This window comes from Notolepis coatsorum (assembly GCF_963971535.1).
Source record: "Notolepis coatsorum genome assembly, chromosome: 4".
Taxonomy (NCBI): Eukaryota; Metazoa; Chordata; class Actinopteri; order Aulopiformes; family Paralepididae; genus Notolepis; species Notolepis coatsorum.
Genome location: NC_140168.1, coordinates 96,074,165 through 96,083,826, shown reverse-complemented (window position 1 = coordinate 96,083,826; position 9,662 = coordinate 96,074,165). Strand labels below are relative to the sequence as shown.

General features: G+C 44.2%; 1 protein-coding gene across 1 annotated transcript in view; it reads left to right on the top strand.

Moving 5' to 3' along the window:
• Positions 1-264: 264 nt before the first annotated feature.
• Positions 265-9,662, top strand: part of matn1 (matrilin 1) — an 86,052-nt gene continuing 76,654 nt past the window's right edge. Inside the window, exon 1 of the mRNA XM_084312606.1 lies at positions 265-281. The gene's annotated coding sequence lies outside the window, so the exon portion shown is untranslated. The remainder of the gene's footprint in view (positions 282-9,662) is intronic.

Here is a 9,662-nt window from a genome sequence, read left to right as displayed (position 1 = left end):
CTCCTTGAGGTCCTCCTCACACATGCAGACACGCGCCGCCGCCACCGCCTCGGTCCTTCCACCGGTGTCCACCAGCCTCCAGGCCTCCCGCTTCAGAGCCATCGAGAGCGCCCCGCCCAAGTCCACTCCCGTGCCCCCCTCCCACGCCAGCGCCGCCTCTCCCGACAGCCCTCCGGAACAGCCGTGTGTGAAGATGGAGTACGACAGCCCCCAACAGATCCACAGTCACTTCCACTGTGACTTCTCTCCCATACATTTTTGATGTGTGCCGTGATATATAGGTGTGTATAGGTTTTTTTCATGTGTGATATTAATATTATTCCTAAATAATTCCTTTCCAGTGTGGATATCTGTGTTTCCTGTCTGTGTAAAAATATATCTGTCTTAATGCAGATATACTGTATCAGTATTTTGTACTAGAAATTAGTGTTTGAATAAAGGATGGAGGTAGAGAGGCCGAAGAGGGGTATTTATTTTTTATAATTTCTTATAATTAATTTTACTGTACTTTTTTGTTGAATGTTTATGCGAGTGTCAGTTTAAATTATAATTAAGGAATGGAGGGGGTTGTAATGTTTTTTCTGTCTTGTATTCTTGTTTGATGTGTTTGAAAAAAGAAAATACAATACAAATATTGTAAAAAAGAATTATAGAAATGAGTGTTTGTGGAGTTATTATTGGGACATTACACGTGTAATGCCACCAGGGTCCGCCATTTCACCTATATTTCAGACGGACGCTTTAGTTTGTCTTGCTGACCTCATGGTGTATTTCATACCTGGCTCAAACACCATTCTAATGATTCATAGTGTTGTTGTGTTTAGTCCCAGATGGCTGGGGTTTACAGCATCAGGACAATGGAAGCCTCGCTTGGAATGTTTGTGTAGCTCTCTTTCTTCCAATATGGCTGTCCGCATTTTCATTATTGTACAGTGGTAGAGCAGGTAAAACATTATTGTACAGTGGTAGGGCAGGTAAAACATTATTGTACAGTGGTAGAGAGCAGGTAAAATGTTGGAAAAACATGATATTACCGTTTCACTGTGACTCGTTTACAAGATCAGTACATAACAATCCTCGTATGCATTTCAAACATTCTGTGAACGACTGAATGGTGTCTGGTAGAGCTCAATCCATGCAAAGCATCCTAATCTCACTTTCGTGTATACTTTCACAACCTTCTGGTATACTCGTGTCGTGACATTGTATGTGACAAAGCCCCACCCATCTGATGGTACTCGAGGTACTTAGTTCAAACAAACAGCTGGCACTCATTTTGGCAGTTTTATTTCATCCAGCTCTGGTGTGTGTGTGTGTCCTCAGAGACTCCCACCTTTCAGGGGGACACACGACAAGGCCGTAGTCCTAATGAAGGAGGATAAGGACTGGACAGAGTAGTACCATCATAGGGGTACCCCAGTGGAGGGTTGGGCAGTGATGCGTCCCAGCCCTTCATCTTCAGCTGCCATCTGGCGTGTCTGTGCTCTGGTCATACTCCCTTCCTCTGCATCTATTCTTAGTTTGTTAGTGAAGCGCTGGAGGGTTTGAAGACGGCGTTCTTCCCATGGATATATCACTAGATGGTTTAAGGCGGAGTCTCCCGCGTACTTCACCGGTGGCCATCTTGCGAGGGTGGACTACTGCTTTAAGGTGATGATCTGCACAAACAAAAATACTCTTAACTGACTGAAATGTTGACTGATTTACAAACGGCTTGGTTTATTACAAATGTTATTAACGTGGCTATGATTTTTGCTTGGAAGAATCTTTTTTATAATTTATAATTTTTTCATAGCAAAGTCCCTTATGTATGATAACTACATCTCTGACGTTTTTAACAAACCAAACGGTTGAAAATTGAGAAAGCTATGGTTATTTCAATAGTACATGCACCATAGACATGCATGTTATGAGTCGGTGTGCTCCACCCTCGCAAGATGGCCACCATGTGGCAACGTCGGTCTCCATTGGCCAGCAGCGCGGGTAAGCCATCTAGTGTTGTATATCTATGGTTCTTCCCTCAGACTGCAGGATTTATTTATCTGCACACAGTAGCCGTAAAGAAAGAAAAAATAAGTTGCACCTTTTGACCTGTAGTTTAATATTCCTGGTCCATAGTCGGAAAGTTGAGGTAGCTATGTTTCAATGTTGACGGGGGGGGGGGGGGGGGGGTGAACGGAGAACGGAGACATCGGTTATATAACTGCTGTGTTTGGGTGTTTATAGGAACCTCCCTCTCCTCACTGACCTCAGACCAGTTACTGTTGGCAGGAGGGTCACACTTAAAGCAATGCACATACCGTACACATATTTTACACCTTACCGTCTCAAAGTTGCACACGGCCATATACACACTCGCAATCATACACATACTTATCCACACACGCTTACACTTACATATTTACCGTTCAGGAATGCCTAAAAGGTTTCTCTTGTGCAAATTTGCATGCACAGGAAAACACACTCAGAAATACACACAAGCAGACATTGATTGATTGAAAACTTTATTAACAGATTGCAGAATGGGTACAATGCAGTACGGCTCAATACACACAATTGTTAAGGGGATGCAGACCAGAGAAAGACGTTCGTCTTGTTTACATCATGGTCCCCCGTTTTCAATTCATAATGAGATTTTTGACATACACAATATACACATATATATATATCATGACATTTATGACATACAGTACTGATGGTACTGTGCCTTCTTTGTTTTCTGTTTATTTCAGTAGGTAGTATTTTTTTTTATTGAGACAGGTGGAAGGCTGAGAGGGACAGAACCGTTGTATGTTGTATATAAGTATCTACATCATACTACATGCTGCTGGAGCTCACCGTTCAGTAATAATAATAATAATACATTTTATTTGGTGGCGCCTTTCAGGACACCCAAGGTCACCTCACGGATCATAGAAAAAAGTTACAAATAAAAAACACAGCAGTTAAAAGTCAAGGTTAACAATAAAACAAGCAACAGGAAGTATAAAAACAGTTAAGTTCAAATAAAACAAACCGCAGGGGGGTATAGGACAGTGGCAGAGGTTACAGTGAATAAGCTAGTTTGAACAGATGGGTTTTCAGTTGAGATTTGAATGTTGATAGTGAGTCAGATATGTGGGGGCATGCTGGTCTGTATATCTCTGCGTCTGACTGTGTACAGGGAGTGCAGTATGTGCAAAATACCATGTACTACAGTATATACTTTGTTGTTTGTGGCTGTTCATAATAAACGCACAAATGATGCTTCAGTGGGACGTGTGTTTTTTTGTGTTTGGGAAACTAACACCTGGAAATGGAAATCTGCAACAAATCTTTTTTTTTGGCGTACAGAAATTTGCGTGCATACAAATAGTAGTGTGGAGAATTGGGAAGCAGCCAGATTATTTGCCTATTTTATGTCTATTTTATTACCTGTTTATTATGTCTATTTATTTTATTATTTAGTGTTATTGCACAATCATGGCCACCCGCATTTCACTGTATGCCCTGGTATGTATGTGACAAATAATCCTCTTGAATCATGAATCTTGAGATTAGGGGAGAGACTTGAGAGAAGGTTGGACCCTGATCCCAGGCCAGCAGGGGAGAGAAGGTTGGATCTGATCCCAGGCCAGCAGGGGAGAGAAGGTTGGACCCTGATCCCAGGCCAGCAGGTGAGAGAAGGTTGGACCCTGATCCCAGGCCAGCAGGGACACTGCCCCCTCATTCTAAGGGCACCATTCACCCTTCAGTGCAGTCAAAACACTCATCTGCAGTTTTAGTGGGAACTTTTAGTTTTCTAACACTCTTGGGTTTTACTGTGAGCTATAGGTCTGTATATCTCTGCGTCTTGACTATGTGTACTGTGGCTGTGTTTCTGGGTCCGTGTGTCCGAGCTCGGATGTGTGGGTGTCTGTGTGCACCTCTGGGTTTGTTCATGTTAATGTACATGTGTGTGTGTGTCATTCAGGAAGGTTTCATGTAGGCTTTGGTTGGCGATTAATTTTTCCAGGACTTCCCTAGTGTGAACAGAGAGTGCTCAGAACACAGCTGGAGACTGAGTGTGTGTGTGTGTGCTTGTGCATGTGTGCATATTTCTTTCTGCGTGTGCGAGAGTATTTATCTGTGTGTGCATGTGTGTGTGTATATATTTTTTTGTGTATGTGTGTGTGTGTGAGAGTACAGGTATTATGGGATGCCTCTGTCCTCTTCTTGCCCGCCATGTCAATATTTTCTCTGCATCCTGACACCTGAAAAAAGGGAACTTGTTTCAATATTTATGGATGTGGTTAAACATGAGGTCCTCGCAGTCTTTCCAAACCCCCTAGGGGTGTGCATGCACGCACACACACACACACACACACACACACACCGGACCCGCCCCTCCTCACACGGACTGGGAGAAAAGTTCAAATGAAGAAATCTTTTCATAGCTTGAATACAGCCAGACTGCTGTGTGTGTATATGTATTGATATCCAGTTAACTTTTTAACGGCGACCAGCAGCTCTATGGGTTACTCTATTGGTTGGTTGGCCGGTCGGTCGGTCAGTTGGTTGGTCGGTCGGTTGGTCAGTTGGTTGGTCCACAAAAATGTCCCGTACCCTTTAGCGACCACAGGTTCTGTCCTAGGAGACTGAAATTGGGCATGGGTTTCAAGTGTGTGGGTGGGAAGATATGTGTGTTCATGCCAATTGGCTAAACGGGGGCGTGGCAATGGGAGTATTTGCAAAGTCATGCTTGTTTTTTGGTTATCTCCGCCAGGGGGCGTGTCTGTGTGTGTGATTCTGTGTGCAACTGATCTCACAAACTACAGGGGGCGATGTAGATGAAACCTCTATAGGCTGGCAGCAGACCTAGGACCTGAATACTTGAATATTCTTCAAATCGGTCAACGACAAGTATTTTATTTGAATAAATTTACATCCTTGTCCATTGAAATATTATATTTGGTATAAGGTTTTGAACGCAAGAGGGCGATACTACACCGCTCTCTGGCACCTGTTTACAGAATGCCATAGTGAACCCATTGTCATTCTGCGACATCTGCAACCATGTTGTGTTGCAGTTGCGTCAGTCGCCCCCGACCATGTAGAGCCCTTAAGGCTGTCCCCAACTAAGGATTTGTATAGTCGACTTTGATTAGCCAGAATTTGCCGGTAGTCGACTAGCCAGCCACTTCTTTTCACCTGCCAGCGCGGACTCTCATTGGTGAGGTGTAACGTGTGGGAGGCTCACACTGCCCTCACCATCTCCCTTCCTCGCTGGTTTTAGCAGAACACAACAACAGGGCAAGGACGACGTTGAAATGAACAGGGGTAACGGAGGTAATGACGCCACAAGGAAGTGAGGACAGACCCAGACTTAAATACAAAGACTAATTATAATAAGCAACACCTGGCCAAAAGATTTTCCCCAGCAAATCTCTTAAAACCCTTTTAAACCTACAGGCCCCCCATGGGGCCCAAATACCACTGCTTCTTCTCTGTACCCCCCCTGGGGCCCAAATACCACTGCTTCTTCTCTGTACCCCCCCTGGGGCCCAAATACCACTGCTTCTTCTCTGTACCCCCCCTGGGGCCCAAATACCACTGCTTCTTCTCTGTACCCCCCCTGGGGCCCAAATACCACTGCTTCTTCTCTGTACCCCCCCTGGGGCCCAAATACCACTGCTTCTTCTCTGTACCCCCCCTGGGGCCCAAATACCACTGCTTCTTCTCTGTACCCCCCCTGGGGCCCAAATACCACTGCTTCTTCTCTGTACCCCCCCTGGGGCCCAAATACCACTGCTTCTTCTCTGTACCCCCCCTGGGGCCCAAATACCACTGCTTCTTCTCTGTACCCCCCTGGGGCCCAAATACCACTGCTTCTTCTCTGTACCCCCCCTGGGGCCCAAATACCACTGCTTCTTCTCTGTACCCCCCCTGGGGCCCAAATACCACTGCTTCTTCTCTGTACCCCCCTGGGGCCCAAATACCACTGCTTCTTCTCTGTACCCCCCCTGGGGCCCCACTGCTTCTTCTCTGTACCCCCCTGGGGCCCCACTGCTTCTTCTCTGTACCCCAACTCTTTGAGTATTCGCGCTATTGAAGAAAGCTCAGCGCCGTCTGAAAGCCACATTTCTTCACAAATATTGCCTTTTACAGTAATCCAAAAACTGGGAGTTTTGAGGAAGTAAACACAAGTAGAAGTAGGTTAACCCTCTGTAGTGTGGTAGTGAAAGGGTTAACAGTCTGTAGTGTGGTAGTGACTGCTCCGGAAGGTTGGAGACCTCCTCCTAGAAGTGGATGGCAACCTGGGTGTCATACTGGACTCCACCCTCTCCTTTCATTCCCATATAAAATCAATAACTAAATCAGCTTTTTTTCCATCTCGGGAACATTTCCAGACTCCGGCCATCTCCCCCTGACTCTGTAGCAGAGACTCTTATTCACGCCTTCGTCACCTCCCGTCTCGACTACGCAAATTCTGTTCTCGTAGGGCTACCCAGCAATGCCCTGAACAGGTTACAATATCTGCAAAATTCGGCTGCCAGGGTTCTCACCCGCACCAAGTCCTGGCACCACATCACCCCCACCCTCATCCACCTCCACTGGCTTCCAGTCAAGTCCAGCATCAATGTCAAGATCCTCCTCATCATCTACAAATCCCTTCACTCCCTTGCCCCCCGGTACCTAGCTGACCTCCTCCATCCCTCCATCCCGCCCCGGAGGCTGCGGTCCTCTGACTCCGGTCTCCTCTCCATCCCCACCACCAACCTGTGGACTGTAGGTCCCAGAGCCTTCTCTGTTGCCGCACCCACCCTCTGGAACTCACTCCCTCCAAACATCCGTAGTGCTACATCCACGCACTCTTTCAAATCCCAACTCAAAACCCACATCTTCACCAAATTTGTAAATGTCTCTGCCTGATTTCCCTTTTTTTTTTTTTTTTTACGAAGCAGAGTAAACTATACACACCAGGTACCAATCAGGGCAATCAGGGCAGAAAGACAGGTAATTACCACTGGGCAACGCCAGGGCTTTTGGTCCCAGGTGAGAGCAAAAGCCCAAACATTACAGGCAGAGGTCTGCACTCTACTCAGTGATTCTTCTAGGTCATTGATTGGTTGACTTGATTTTAATCGACCAAGAGTTTGTTTATGCTTCCCCCCCCCTCCCCCCCCCCCCCCAATTTCTCAATTCAGTTATTTCTTGAAGAATTATAAGCAAAAGGTGCTAGTACATAAAAAAAAACGTTGACAATAAATAGATGTTTTCTGGGTTCTGTTTGTTTGCCTATCGCCTGGGATAAAGATTTCTAATTGCGTGCTGTGTGGCCAAGGGGGCTTCATAATTAGAATGACGGGAAGGCGTGTGTTTGTTTGAGCACTTGTTTCTATTTACTCAATGGGTCTGGCTGGCATTGTGTTGAATATATAGTGAGCCAGCAATGTGGGTGGACTGTTGACGCTCGAAACTGAATTTACAGGAAATATTCCCCCTTTAAGCAAACATGTCGTTATAGTACTAGCATTCTGAAAATAAATTTGCTTATTCTTGACTGAAAGGCCAAATAAATGGTCGAGGAGATCAGGTGAGCTAAAGAAAGAACATGAGAGGGAAGAAGCCTCAAGACCACTTAGGTATTGGTTTGTAAATGTAAAGTTACATTGATTGTGTTGTGATATGGACTGCACCTAGGTGTGTCTAGTGTATCTTTTGGTTTGATGTACAGTAGGGATGGGTACCAAATCCGGTATTAAAAGTCAGTACTCAACACACAATGCATAATGAAACTAACAATTAAGATGGCTAAAATGACATGCAAGCACAGAAACAGAAAGCAAAAAAAATATATATAATAATATTTTACCGTATACAGTGTATATCCAACGAAATTACCAATTATACCAATGTCTTATACAGGATATACCCCTAATACCTGTTATCTAAAACCCTACACACATATGCTCCAGCTCGAACCCCCCCCCCTCCCGGACCCCTCCTTGGATAGTACCTCCATTATCCCTCGCTCCTAACCAGACACTACCATTATAAGCTAGCTTTTATTCTCTCCACCACTTCTAACCACATTGACATTTTGGATTCATTGAGACCCAGAATTCTTGCTGTAGATATTTCTTGATAAATCCCATCGAGATATGTAAGAAACCAAACTTTCCGGCACATTTTTTCCGGTTGAAACCAGCGTGATGCGATCAGCTTTTTAGCTACTGTGATACCCGATAAAACCAATCTCTTTAGCTGTGGATTTACTGCAAACTCAAAAACATCATTCAATAGTAATACAGAGGGGTGTACTGGTATATTCCAAGATACGAGTTTTGATAATTGTTGGGTCACATCTTTCCAGAATGCCTTAACTGGTGGGCAGTCCAAATACATGTGCATAAATGTCCCTTCGTCTCCATTTGTACATTGGGAGCATTTGGAGTCTTGTTTAAGACCCATTCTGTTCAGTCTTATAGGAGTCAAGTATGTCCTGTGAATATAGTTAAGATTGATTTGTTGATGGTCCGGGTTCCTTGATGTAAGTTGGACATTTGCCCATGCTCCTTGCCAATCAAAGTCACTTTCCAGGTCTGGTATATCCCTCCTCCAGACAGAGTCTAGTTGGAGGGTTTCATACGAGGACGTTAGTAATTGATAATAAAAACCGGTACTTTTAATGGTATTGACCGAATCACGTCGGTACTACAGAGTGCCGATTCACGTGAGATCCACTGGTGCCACATTTCGGTAATGAACATTTAAAAAAAAATTAAAAATGTGTTCGATGACGTCAACGTTTCGTTTACAGCTAAACGAAAACTATGAAGTGTGCCACACGTTCACGTCAACGTTCACACGCACAATACACGCTTATCTAGGATTTTACTTGATTCAACAACAAAGCAATGGCAAGCCGAAGACGGTCGCAAGTGTGGTTACACTTTACAAAGCTAGATGCAGACAATGCTCGCTGCAATATTATATATATATATTAACAAATTGTTCTAAATAAATAATAATGATAATAAATTATTTGAAGTTTGGACTCATTTTTTACAACTGAAGTAGGTAGATTACATTTGTAGATAAGTACCGAAGAAAGGTACCGTCGGGTACTGGTATTGGTTCAAATGTGAACGGTACCCAACCTTAATGTACAGTCGATTTAATTTTTTTGGATGGAGGTGACTTTTTAGAGCTTTATGTTGTTGTTTTTTGCATTACACACTCTAAAAGGAGAAATAACTAAATATTGAAGTGTCCATACACCAGTGTTGTAGTACTCGAGTCCTGGGCTGATTTTCAGGACTCGTGACTCGACTTGGACTCGAGCATTGACTGCATTCGGACTCTGAAGGTGCAGACGAGGACCCGGACGTGTTAATTGATATTTAGTTATTTATTTTTAAATATGTTTTTTGTAATAGGCCCTAATCATTTGGCATAAGATATTGATGGCTAGTGCATTTGTTTGGCTATTGTGTCACAAAGTAAATAAACTCCCTTTGAAACGGTGACCGCTGTGTCATTTATGTTTAATGTAGACCTTTTGTATGTGTACGTCAGCTCTTTGACTGCCAGAGTGGAGTGGACTCAACCTTGATGACTTGGACTTGGACTCGGACTAGGGTAATGGGGACTCGACTCTGGCTCTTCTTTGGTGACTCGGACTTGGACTCAGACTCGAA